This window comes from Phacochoerus africanus, chromosome 10, assembly GCF_016906955.1.
Source record: "Phacochoerus africanus isolate WHEZ1 chromosome 10, ROS_Pafr_v1, whole genome shotgun sequence".
Lineage (NCBI taxonomy): Eukaryota > Metazoa > Chordata > Mammalia > Artiodactyla > Suidae > Phacochoerus > Phacochoerus africanus.
The window spans coordinates 7,126,081-7,139,647 of record NC_062553.1 but is presented as its reverse complement, the minus strand read 5'-3'; positions in this window follow the sequence as shown (position 1 = coordinate 7,139,647).

The window sequence follows — 13,567 nt, the reverse complement described above, 5'->3', positions numbered from 1 at the left end:
GGGCCAGTGAAGAGATAGAGTGGAGAAGAAAAAGGGGGAAAATTCTTTTGGAGAAGGGGGATCTGTTAATCATATTGATAAAAATGAATGTGGCAAGCTGACCTTCCTTGTTTTCCACTCTCTTAGGGTTTATTCTCTCAGCCCAGCTGGACCAGTGGACTATCATGTGTACGTTTAGCTTGAACCCAGTTTCCAGGATGAATAGGCTCTAAAGAGGAGAAATTCCTGGCATAATCACGAGTCAGCCTGACCGGTACCCAACATTGACCTTACTCTCAATTTCCTTCTTTAGATGTAAAGCTCCCATCTTGAACTTCAGTTCTGCTCTAATTCCCTCAAATTGAAATTATTCCTTCCTTTCATATATATTCTCCACTTTCCCTGATTCTAAGGCCAGATATTTTTCTGATCACTAGTTCTAGTCTCTGGTTTCCAATTCCATAGCTCCAGGCTTATGTCTGATATCTGCTACTGACATCTTTTTGACGCTATTGATATTTCCTCATATATTTATATTTTATATATTCTCAGGTGTCCAAATTCTATGTTCTCACCATCTTATAGAAATCTCACTTGTGGAGTTCCTGTTGTGGCACAGTGGAAGCAAATCTAACTAGGAACCATGAAGAAGCAGGTTTGATCCCTGGCCTCACCCATTGGATTAAGGATCAGGCATTGGCATGAGCTGTGGTTTAGGTCGCAGACACAGCTTGAATCTGGCATTGCTGTGGCTGTGGTGTAGGCTGATAGCTGCAGTTCTGCTTCAGCCTCTAGGCTGGGAACCTTCATATGCCACAAGAGCAGCCCTAAAATGCAAAAAAGGAAGAAAGAAAGAAAGAAAGAAAGAAAGAAAGAAAGAAAGAAAGAAAGAAAGAAAGAAAGAAAGAAAAAAAGAAAGAAAGAAAGGAAGAAGGAAAGAAAGAAAGCTAGCTTGTTACATTATTGGTTGATTGATTGATTGATTCTTTCAAAGATGATCATTTGTTTGCTATGTGCTGGTTGGTAGGTCAGCAGATGTCAACAGGACATGGTCGCTGCCTCACAGCAGAGCAAAGAACAGTGAGACATAACATGCAAGGATTAATTATATAGAAGTTTGGATAAAAAAATGAACTAGCAAGTTTTCAAGCCTGAGGAATAAGAAGACAATGCCAAGGATGGAGCTCCAGATATTTTTGCTTCATTGCAAATCTCGTAGGTATACAGATTCTGTGGGTTAGGTCACCTCATGGAGAAAGGTTTGTCTTAGTTTCCCAGTGTTGAGGCCTCACCTGGGAAGGGGGTATGATGTCACAGCTGGGGCCTAGAACCATGTGGAGGCATCATGCCTTCCTCGGGTGGGCTGGCAGCTGGGAAAGCTACACAAGAAGTTTCTGTGTATCCTGAGCTTCCTCACAGCATAGCAGCCTGGGAGTCATCACATTTCTTACAATGGCAGCTCAGAGGCCACAGCTGAAAGGGCCCCCTGAAATCATCACAGTAAGCATCCCAGCTTTTAGGGCAGAAGTTGCATTGCTTTTTATAACCAAGACTCAGAAGTTTTACAGCATCTCTTCTGCTCATTCTGTTGGTTATATATGAGTCAAAAGCCCACTCATGTTCAAAGGGAAGGAGCTTAGGCTTCTGTGTGGGAGGCAGAGTCGTAAGGCTCTAGAAAATCCTGTGGGTTTGTCTGACTGGGTCATTTTGCTGCGCAGCAGAAATTGGCAGAATATTGTAAGTCAACTGTAATTTAAAAGAGAAGAAAAAGGAAAGAAAAAGAAAAGCACGTGGGAGGAGTCCAACCAGAGCACTCCACCCATCTTGCTGGGGTTGAGGAGCAGGCATATTCTGAAGACACAGCTAGTGGAGATGGATGTAGGATTTCTGGAACAACTGGAAAAGCAATCTCTTCTTTCCTATGGGAAATGTAAGAATGACTTAATGCCAGAACTCCCATTTGTCATATTTTTCCAAATGAAGAGCAACGGTCAGAGAATGAAATTAGCCCAAAGAAAATTCTGGCAGAGAGGGGCAAAAGAAAAGGAAGCACCTGAAGATATTGTTAGAATCCTCAGATCCAGCTGAGCCAAAAGCTATAATTCAGGTTACACAGACCACTATGTTCACTCTTTTCGAAAGCTTTTTTGAACTGTACTTGCATCCTCCTCAATCAAAGAATGCTGACCTGTACAATAGAGAAATTGAAGAGGACTCTGAGCTTCTCAGCTGGGCGTCTTGGAAAGGGCGATAAGATACTGTGACCTCCGTGAGGACCACAGTAGAGGAGAATGTCTGGCGACAGCCCCTATCTTGTTTTGAACACGTGGGAGTGGAAGCACCTGTCAATCAGCCCAGTGATCAGCATGCTTGTCTCACTGTGACACATGCCAGCACGCACACAGGGACATTCCTATTCCTATGTGCATACCCCATACTGAGCACAACAATTAGTCCACCACCACATCTAATGCCAACACACCCTTGCTCACTCAAGAAGTAATTCGTAATGCAAGCAGGTGGACTTATGAACAACCTCACTGATTTATATATTTCAAATTCACCATTTGATATTAGGAGTGAATTAAATATTAATGTGATACATGATCCTGCTGTACTTCAAGACGTACCGTGGTGTTTGAGTATTACCTACGCCATGGTTGTGACCTGATGCTTTTGGTTATCTGAGTGTAGAGATTTGGAGAGAAGATAGAGACTGGAGTTGAAAACTGGAATCAGCTAGGGCTTTGTCAGCATTGCTCTAGCCGCTGTGACCAAAGATAATTCAAGCTACAATGTGAAGCCCCTAATTCTAAGTGTAATACAAGTAGCTTTTCTCTCCCCAGTGTGTTCTATTGATTGCAGACAAAATGTAATTACCTTCTGAGATATACTTTTCCCATCTTAGCTCCCTCTACATGTGAAATGAACTGTAACAGACAAATTAGCCTTTTTTTTTTCTTTCTAGCTCCTAACATTCTTAGATTTTTTTTTCCCCTCTGATCTGATGATTCTCCTCCCCTACCAATGTAGCAGTGCAATTGAGGATTAATGATGTGTTCTACAAGGCCAGATAGAAATAATATGTGGTTGGGTGCCTTATCTAGAGTTATATTGGAATAGAGGCCACAGCTGAAAGGCCCCCCTGAAATCATCGCATCTTAAATCCCATCTTTCCCAGTGGAAAACAGGGAAACCCAATGCATACAAATTGTCCAAGATAGCGTACTCTTTAGTTACAGGGCTGCACAAGCATCTCAGGTCTTCTTTCCTGCATCTTGGTTCTTTTCATTACCTGCAGATTTGATTGCATGTACTGAACATACTGTATTTTGTGGGCATTTTATGTGGTTTTCTAGTCATTCACAAGTTCCATCTCAATGTGATTTGTTTCCATCAGAGCCAGAGGATTCTCAGCTCAGCTTTAGCCCATTGCTCTGCTCTGGACCATTTTGTCATCAGAAGTGGCACCTCAGAGGGCCTGCTTGGCTGCATGGTGCCAAACACACAAGCCTTAAATTTTGAAAATCAGGGCATCTCAGCTAGTGCACATTTTAGCTGTACATATCAGGGTGCTCAATATTAAGAATGCTCTTGTAGAACAAGCAGCACAATGCTTTCCAGTGTATGAAGTATTTTCAGGGGTCATTAAGAAAGGACAATTAAGTGAGCTAGGTAGATAGAATAGCATCTGTCAGAGAACAGACTTAAAGGACTTGTTGAACCCATTTAGGCAAGAGTTGGCCCTTCATTTAAAAAATAAAACAAAATCGCAAAGGATATTGTAACCAGAATAAAAAACACAAAACGTAATCTACAGTCTAATTATAAATCATTTCTTATTTTCCATGTTTCTTTTTTAAAGAGGTCTGTTTATATTGTGTGTGTGTCTCTCTGTGTGTGAGTGTGTGTGTGTGTACACATATACATTTATACATTCAGGTCTTTTAAACCTTTTTATTTCACTGAACTCTGGATTGCTCTGTTGTTGCTACACTGTATTTATAGTACTCATGACTAATTATTGCTCAATATTAAAGTGAATAGATACAACTAAACATATTTTCCCATTGGTGTTACTTCTTTTGCAACCATGAATGAAAAGGGAAGAAGTAGGGGTGAGATGAGAGGCTTTAAAATGAAATTGTTGATTTTTCATTTGTTTGTTAATGAGGATCGGGTGGCAATAACTGGCAGAGAAATTAATGAAGACAACCCAAATGAGAACAGGCAGAGGCGATTACTTCAGACTTCGCCAGGGCATCCACCACTATCCCATGGGTCTGACAGAGATGCAAGGGCAGGCAGAGGAATGGGGAAGCTTGCTAGAGGAAAAAGAGGAAGCTGCAGGTGTGTCCTGTTTAGAGGTCAGGGAAGCTGAATTGTAGTTTTCCTGGTAGGAGATCCACATGATTGGTTGCAGGAATATGTGTATTTGCCTTTGTCTGAATGCTCCTGAGTTGAAAGTGGGGCCACAAAGGAGAGAAACTGGCAGTCACTAACTATGCCCTGACCTTTGGGGGTAATTTTAGTTCTAAGTTTAGTTCTAAGAATAAATTCTATGATATACATAATCATTATTTGCAACACATTTTTGGGCTCATTTGTGCTCCAAGACTATGTGACAGACCCTACGTCCTCATTCAGAATCTGCAAATTCTGCAGACTAGATGATCCATTTACCTGACATTACACTACTCCGTAAGTAGTGGAGACGAAGAAATTTTACTTTTAACTTCCTATCCAAATTTCAGCCTCGGGATGCAAAGAAGTTCCCCTTATTTCAGCATTCTAGTTCTGAGCTTTTATCTTGGAGGAATAAGGGCTCAGGGAAGGGGGAAAGAAAGGAGAAATAAAGAGAGAGGACACAGGGAAAGAATGGCATGTGCGTGTGCATGTGAGCTGTAGGAAAATTCCGTGTCGCAGCTCTCACCTGAAAAAAATGGTATTTCAATGCCTGTAGGCATTTGACAGGAGAATGGTGAATTTATAGCACTGACAAATCAATTGGAAAAAACATCTTAACTAGAATGTAGGGGAAAATAGATTTTCCCTAGTTTACTTCATCTCACGGTTTTTTACATAGACAAATAAGTCACTTCAATTTTATTAGGAAATTGCTTTCTGAGTTTTCAACAATAAGTTTCTCCAGTGGCACTTTTGTACCTTAAAAAGTTGCAAAGTTTTCCGTGTGATGGCACTCTTAGAAGAGAGAGTGTAAAATGTAATTGCTTTGGTAACATTTTTCAGCGACATCAAGAAAGACTTTGATGTCCCTGAGGTTTTAAAACTCAAATAATATCAACTGTGTTTCTTGGGCTCTTTTTTTTTTCTGATCTATATTCCTATTAATCACAAGGTGCTGACAACTTGACAAATATTCCTTTTCATGGCATTCAATTGATAGTTTCAAGAGTCCAATAATATATCACAAGGGGGGAAAAGAGCTGATAAAAATAAATTCCCGACTGTTGATAGCCAGAGCTTTAGATCTCAAAAAATTTTTCCTAGCTACAAGGTAGCATTACTTCAAAGAGATGAAAATCATCCAAATGGAGTGGAAAAACTTCTGCTCTTTCTGAACCACATTTCAATTGAGGGAAAAGAAATGCATCTACATTATTAATCATGGGGGGAGAAACCCAGCAGTGTGTGAATTTTCACACTGTTTGTTATTTCCTTTTGGACACAGTGCTCCAGGTAGCCTAGCTAGGTGATGCTCTTAAACCCAAAGCAGATGGTTTTTAAAATGATCATACAGGTTTTCTTTCATAATGAATCTCAAGAATCCTATAGGATTTATAACGAAAACTGTTCATACATATGAAAAGGCAGATGTTTCTTTAGCTGCTGCTCACCAGTTCCGTGGCTGAATCCAGGAAGAGCCATTAGCTATGATTTTATCTTCAAGCAGTTGAGTTCTGTGAGACTTAAGTCTCAGCTAATCAATGTCAAAACACCTTTTAAATGGAAATTGTTTTTTCTCTGGGGTGGAGGATGGAGGTCTTGTGTTTAGGAGGCTGGGGAGTTAAGTCCCCTTTCGTATGTATCTTTTATTGTTTCACAAGACTTGGAAAGCTCATCAGGCTTCTCTTTGCAATGTTTTGTCAGTGAAACAAGACAAGGTTCAAAACACGTATTTTCTGTCTAATAATGACTGAATAGACTGACTATCCTGAGAAAGAGTAAATTCTAAAGTTTGGATATGATCGTGTTTTCCAATCTTGCTCCAGAAGGCAGGATACTGAGTTCCAGTTGAGAATCTATCACTCACTAGCTTCAGAGTACCTCTTGAACTCAATACCTAAAGACATTTGAAATTATTTGGCATATCACAAACCTAACATCCTCCAGATGACCTGAAGAGCTTTTTAAAGTGCTTTTCCAAGCCTTAAGCCAGTTGAATGGCATCAGAATTTCTGGGAATTGGGCTTAGAAAGAAGTTGTAGTTTAAAAAATTAACTCCCCAAGTTATTTCTCATTTCTTCACATCTAGGAAAGAAAATAATAAGCATTTTTCACAGTTGGCAATACACATACTCCTCCAACTGAGTCTGTGTCTCCAGCTATGGAAAACGCTTAGCTTGAAACTCTCTTTTTCTTATTTTGGCACACATAAAGACACACATGCATACAGCCACTCACACTTAGAGTCACTCCTACATATGCTCATATACATCCACCCACATGCACTCACACATACTCACACTCTTATACACTCAGTCGTGGATATGCACACTCACACTTCCTCCTCAGTGACAGCATTACATTGTCGATCAAACATTATGTCTATGAATATATGTATTCCTATGTATGTACCTTTATCAATTTGTTAGTTGATTGATCCATTCACTGGGGCATAACTTTTAAAAAATTTCCACTGAATCAATGTATTTAGTCTATGCCAGTAATAAAGCACTCAGTAGTCACAACTATACAATAGCAATAGTTTTAGTATGCTATTAAGAGTGTATTATTAATAATGTGTGTTTTTGGGAAAGAAATGTGACCATTGCAATATTTATAGTATTGGGAGAGTGGAAACAACTCAAATACTGGACAATTAAATAACCAAAGATAATATGTCAATTCTAGGGTTGAAGACTGTCTAACCATTGACAAGAATGTGCACTAAATTTTGTTAATTATGAAATATTTGGATTATTATGTTAATTTTGAAATTCAGAATAAATGTGTATGCCTATTATGATCCATATGAATGTTTTTTTTCTTCTCTCCCTCCCTTTCTTCCTGCCTCATTTTCTTCTTAACAGGAGACCTTTGCAAGGCAAAACTTTTCATGCATTTTTTAAAACAAGGATTTAAAAAGAAGCTGTATTCATTGAATTGGAGCAAAGGGTGCTGAGTTTCATGGGATGAGTAATTCTCCAGAGACCTCAAACCAGGCAAAGATGGTAAGCCAGAGGGAGAGGGAGTGCCAGAGTTAATTCCTTTTTGAGCATTGCTGAAGTTCTCTAGTGACCCTGAACTTGCAGTTTGATACCTGCCAGAGAGATAAGAAATAAAGCTCAAGGCCTGCCCATCATGGGGATTCTGATTGGAGACCTCTATAAAGATGAGATCCCAAAGGATTAAACCCTCAGTGGACAGATGATTATTAAATCCCACACCGAAGGGTCTGCTTCTCTTGACTTTGGACAGGAAAAGGGAAAAATCCTCTCTAGAGATTCATGATCATAAACCACACTTTATATGGGCTTCTTGTTAAACAATGATCTTCTTGTATCATGGAAAAACCTCAGTCTTTTCGTTCAAAAGTAGATACTATTGGAGTTCCCGTCATGGCTCAGTGGTTAACGAATCCGACTAGGAACCATGAGGTTGCAGGCTCAACCCCTGGCCTTGCTCAGTGGGTTAAAGATCCAGCATTGCCATGAGCTGTGGTGTAGGTTGCAGATGCGGCTCAGATCCCACATTGCTGTGGCTCTGGAGTAGGCCGGCAGCTACAGCTCCGATTAGACCCCCTAACCTGGAAATCTCCATATGCCATGGGTGTGGCCATAGAAAAGACAAAAAAGCAAAAAAAAAATCTATTATTGATGTCCCTCCAATGGCTGGCAAACAAATTCAAATTCTTAGTGAAGTACAAAGAGTCTCAAATAAAATAAATATCCAAAGAACAGAGGGACTCCATCATTCTCTCTCTTTCTTTCTCTCTCTTACTCCATCCCTTTCTCTCTCTCTCTCTCTCCCTCTTTCTCTACTTTTCCATCACACACATACACACACACACACACACACACACACACACACAGACAAGTAAATCCATCATAACAAAGCTCTATGAAAACCAGTGGGAATAATAAATAAGACACACAGAATTGCAAAGGGGTTTAAGAATTACAAAATATGTATTTTAAAAGCATGTTTTATTAAATAAGAAATAAAAGAGGTTTTGGAGAATATAAGTAAGGAGCAAGAGACAATAAATATAACAAAGTAGACCTTCAGATCATTAAAATAGAAATTTTAGTAGTCAATACCACAGTAATTGAAATGTATAAGCAAAATAAATGTGCTAAGCAATATATTTATTTAGTGAGACCTAAAAAAGAGTTAATGAACTAGAAGGTAAAATATAAAAAAAAATCAGTTTTCAGCACCAGAAGACATAGAAAAAATAAACATGGAAAAGAGAGCAAAGTATAAGGGACCTAGAATATTCAAATAGGCATTAGAAGCAGATAACAGACATAAGACAATTTTCAGTGAAACAGTAGCTGAAGACATTCAAAAATTATTGAGAAAAAGAAAGATAAATTAAGGAAAGAATCCTATTTACCATCACAGCAAAAAGAATAAAATATTGAGGAATAAACCTACCCTAAGGAGGCAAAAGACCTGTACTCTGAAAACTATAAGACACTGATGAAAGAAATCAGATGACACAAACAGATGGAAAAATATACCATGATCTTGGATTGGAAGAGTCAAGATTTTCAAAATGACTATATTACCCAAGACAATTGAACACAATCCCTATCTAATTACCAGTTACATTTTTCACAGAACAAGGACAAGAAATTTTAAAATTTGGATGGAAACACAAAAGACTCCAAATTGCCAAAGAAATCTTGAGAAAGAAAAACAAACCCGGAGGAATCTGGGCTCCTGAATTAAGACTATACTGCAAAGCTACAGTCAACAAAACATTATGACACTGGCACAAAAACAGAAATATAGACCAGCGGAACAGAATAGAAAGCCCAGAAATAAACCCAAGCAACTATTGTTAACAATCTACAACAAAGGAGACAAGAATATACATGGGGAAAAGACAGTCTTTACAATAGCAGTGCTGGGAAAACTGGACCAGTACATGTAAAAGAATGCAATTAGAACACTCTGTAACATGACACACAAAAATAAACTCAAAATGGATTAAAGACCTAAATACAATACTGATACTGTAAAATTCTCCGAACAAAACACAGGCAGAACACACTTTGACACAAACTGCAGCAGTATCTTTTTGGATACACCTCCTACAGTAATGAAAATAAAAACAAAAATAAACAAATGGGATCTAAAAAGCTTTTGCACAGCAAAGGAAACCATAAACAAAATAAAAAGACTACCCACAGAGTGGCAGAAAATCTTTGAAAATGCAGCAACTGACAGGGGTTAATCTCCAAAATATTAAAAAATAGTCATGCAGTTCAATATCACAAAAACAAACAACCCAATATAAAAATGGGCAGAAGATCTAAATAGACATTTCTCTAAAGAAGACATACATCTGGCCAAAAAACACATGAAAATATTCTCAACATCACTAATTTTTAGAGAAATGCAAACCAAAACTACTATGGTACTGCCTCACAGGAGTCAGAATGACCATCATCAAAATGTCCACAAACAGAAAACACTGGAGAAGGTGTGGAGAAAAGGGAATTCTCCGACACTGCTGGTAGGAATGTAAGTTGGTAAAACCACTATGGGAAACATTATGGAGGTTCCTCAAAAAACTAAAAATAGAATTATCGTATGATCCAGCAATCCCACTTCTGGGCATCTATCTGGAAAAAAACAGAGTTTGAAAAGACACATGCACCCCAGTGTTCATTGCAGCACTATTTACAATAGCCAAGACATGGAAGAAACCTAAATGTCCATTGACAGATGAATGGATAAAGAAAATACAGTAATTATATAAAATGAAATATTACTCAACCATAAAAAGAATGAAATACTGCCATTTACAGCAACATGGATGGACCTGAAGTCAGGCAGGGAAAGACAGACATCATATGATATAACTTACATGCAGAACCTAAAAAAGGATACAAATGAACTTATTTGCAGAAGAGAAACAGACTCACAGACTTTGAAAACAAATTTATGGCTAGCCAAGGGGATAGGCGGGGGGAGGGGTGGATTGGGGAGTTGGGAGTGGCATATGTGTACTGTGGTATATGGAACTCTTGGTCAGTGGAGCGCTGCTGTATAGCACAGGGAACTCCAATATTCTGTGATAATCTATATGGAAAAATAATCTGAATGGGAATAGATATATGTATTTGTATAGTTGAATCACTTTGTCATACAGTGGAATTATCACAATATTGTAAATCAGCTATGCTTTAATAAAACTCTAAAAAAAAAAAGAATTGTGGAAAACATAAATTTCAGATCCCAAAGCCAAAATAACTCAAAAAAGATAAATAAACATACATTGACCCTTAGAGACCCACTAGTAAGGCTATATAAAGCTAACTAAAGTGAAAAGACTTAAATATCACCTTGAGAAAGTGACAGTATAATAACTGGCTTCTTAGCAGCAACAGTGTAGGAGTTTGACATGACAATGCAAACCCAAACTGTTCAAGGAATTTAAGTCAATTTCAAACTCCTTCCTGAACAGAGGTCTGTCCTAACCAAAAGCAAAATAAAGATATTCTAAACATTACTTGTTATCATTTAACTGAGAGAATTTACCCCCACCAGCCTTTCATCAACAATATTATAATGGTTGCGCTTGAAGAGAAGGAGAGTGATCCCAGAGGGAAGGTTGGAGTCGAAGGAAGGAATAGGGAGAAAATAAAAATATGTGAGTCGATATAAAGAAACATTGACTCAATGAAGCAGTAACAATGATGTGTAAATGTTGGTATTGTAAAAAAAATAAAATCCAAGGAATATCCACACAAAATAGTATCTAAGTTGGGAGAGAAAAAAGTTGGTCCCCTGAAAACACTACAAAATGAACAAAATTAAAAAAAAATTTATCGATAAAACAAGTAAGGCAGAAATGCATAATCAAAAGAATGATAAAAATCACAGTACCTCAAAGGTGACAGTTATTACTAAGGGTAAAACAAAATATCAAAAATGGTTTTATGCTGATAAACGTGAGGACTAAAGTAAATATATCTCTAAAATCAAGTCAAGAAGAAAGTAAAATCTGAGTATTCCTCTAATCAGTAAGAAATTAACTAATTTATATCAGTGTTAATTTTCTAATTTTGATAATTGTACTGTGGTAATGAAAGAGAATGTCTATTTTTAAGAAACATATCTATATGATAAAATAAATATGGTAAAATGTTAATTGTAGGAAAGTGTGGGTGAAGACTATATGGAAATTTAGTGTATTATTTTCAGATTTTTTTGATCTGTCTGAAATTATTGCATGACAGGGAGTTGAATATAGTAAGTTAATTGGCAGTATTTAACTTCACCTCCCCAAACACCCAATATGGAGAATTTCTGAGTGTGTTTTATCAAACAGCCAAAGAATAAATCAATTCAAAGTACATAAACTCAGAGCACAGGAAAAAGAGTATTAAAATCTCTTTTAATAGTTTTATGGAGAGAACATCTCTTTAAACATAAATCCAGAAAAGCCGATCTCATTAATATAAACGAATGCAAAAACAGACCAAAAAATAATGAAAATTTGGGGTTTATTTTTATTTCAGGAATATAAGATTGGCTTAACAGTAAGACATTAATCAGTGCATCTTAGTCTACAAAAAAAAAATTTGGATTCAATTAATTATCCACTTATGAACTAAAAAATATAAAATACTTTATCCAATTAAGGATGAAAAGGACTTTTCATACCTGACAAATGATACCTTTTTAAAAAATACAAAATTTAATAGCAAATTTAGAACAAAGTACTTTTTATTTAAAGCTATGAATGTGTCTATTCAGTAGTGTACTTGAAATCCTAGGAGGGCAGTAAGTCCAGAATTAGAAGAAAAGGACACAGGAACTGGAATGTAAGGATTAAAACTGCCACTACTTTCAGATAATAAAATTATCTATGAAAAAAATGACCATGAAAAATTAGAATTTGGAAAATTTGGAATTTAGTAGGGCAAATGGTATAAAATCAATATGCTGGTGTCAAATATGTTTCTCTAAACATGAAACAACCTGTTAAAAAAGTAATAAAAAAAGAATCACATATAATAAAAAGGGAAAAAGGGGGCTTGGGAATAAATTTAACAAAATCTTATAAGACTTTTATGAAGAAGTCACAAAATTTTATTGAAATGGCTAAATACGTTTCTTGGGTTATTGAATGAGATACCTCTTCTGCTGTGAAGAGTGAGTATCGTTGAATTAAAGAAAATTGCATGAGAGTTATGGGTTTTATTTAGGGTCTGAGGACAGTAGTCCAGGAGACAGCCACTCAGCTCTGCAGAATTGTTCTAAAGAAGTAGAGGAGAAGACAGTTTATATATAATTTTTTTTTGGGGGGGTAGTGAATGCATGCCATCAAGCTTACATCTTGGTAAAAGAGGACTGCTAATCATAAAGAATATATCTTTCCAGTTAATGTTAGTGCTTTCCTGTGGGCATGATGCAAGGATCTGGGGTCACTGAAATTCCTCCTAAAACATGCATCTAACTATCTAAGGCCACTTTATTCAAAGTTCAGGGTACTTCATCCTGTTTTCCATCCTGAATTCTGCTCGGGTTGCACTGATAGCAGGATGCAGGGGGTTATGACTTAACCCTTGTAGAACTGGGTTGGAAGCAATACTCTTTTGTTCTTCCTTGTTCAGAAGATCCACATGGGAAAAACACGAAGTTAGATGTCTATCTCACACTATTCAGAAAACTCATGTTGCTAATTATCGTCATGTAAAAGGAAAAGTGATCCAAGTTTATAAGACAGTATGGGAGAATCTCTTGATGACTTTGAGGCAGAACAGTATTTCTTACACAAAACAAGTCATTAAGCCAATGATTGGTAAATATGAATTCATAAAGAATGAAAAGACAAATCCAAACAGAAAGAAGATACTTGTAACATGTAAGAATAAGACAGGATTTGTATCCAGAATGTATAGATACTTTGTGGAATAACTTTTTAAAAAAAATCTCAAGAAGAGAGGTAATTTGACAAAAAGATGGTAAGGACAAAGGGAACTTAGAGTATTTAAAAAAAAGAAAAGCCCATTTGGGTCAACGAACAGACATGGGAGGATGTTAAGAGCAAGATGGTTGGAAGGAAGGCCACCTGGAACAGGCAGAGCTCCAGGGACCTATAATAATACCGAAGTTTATTGATAACAAAATTGGGAGCCAATGAAGGATTTAAAACAGGAAA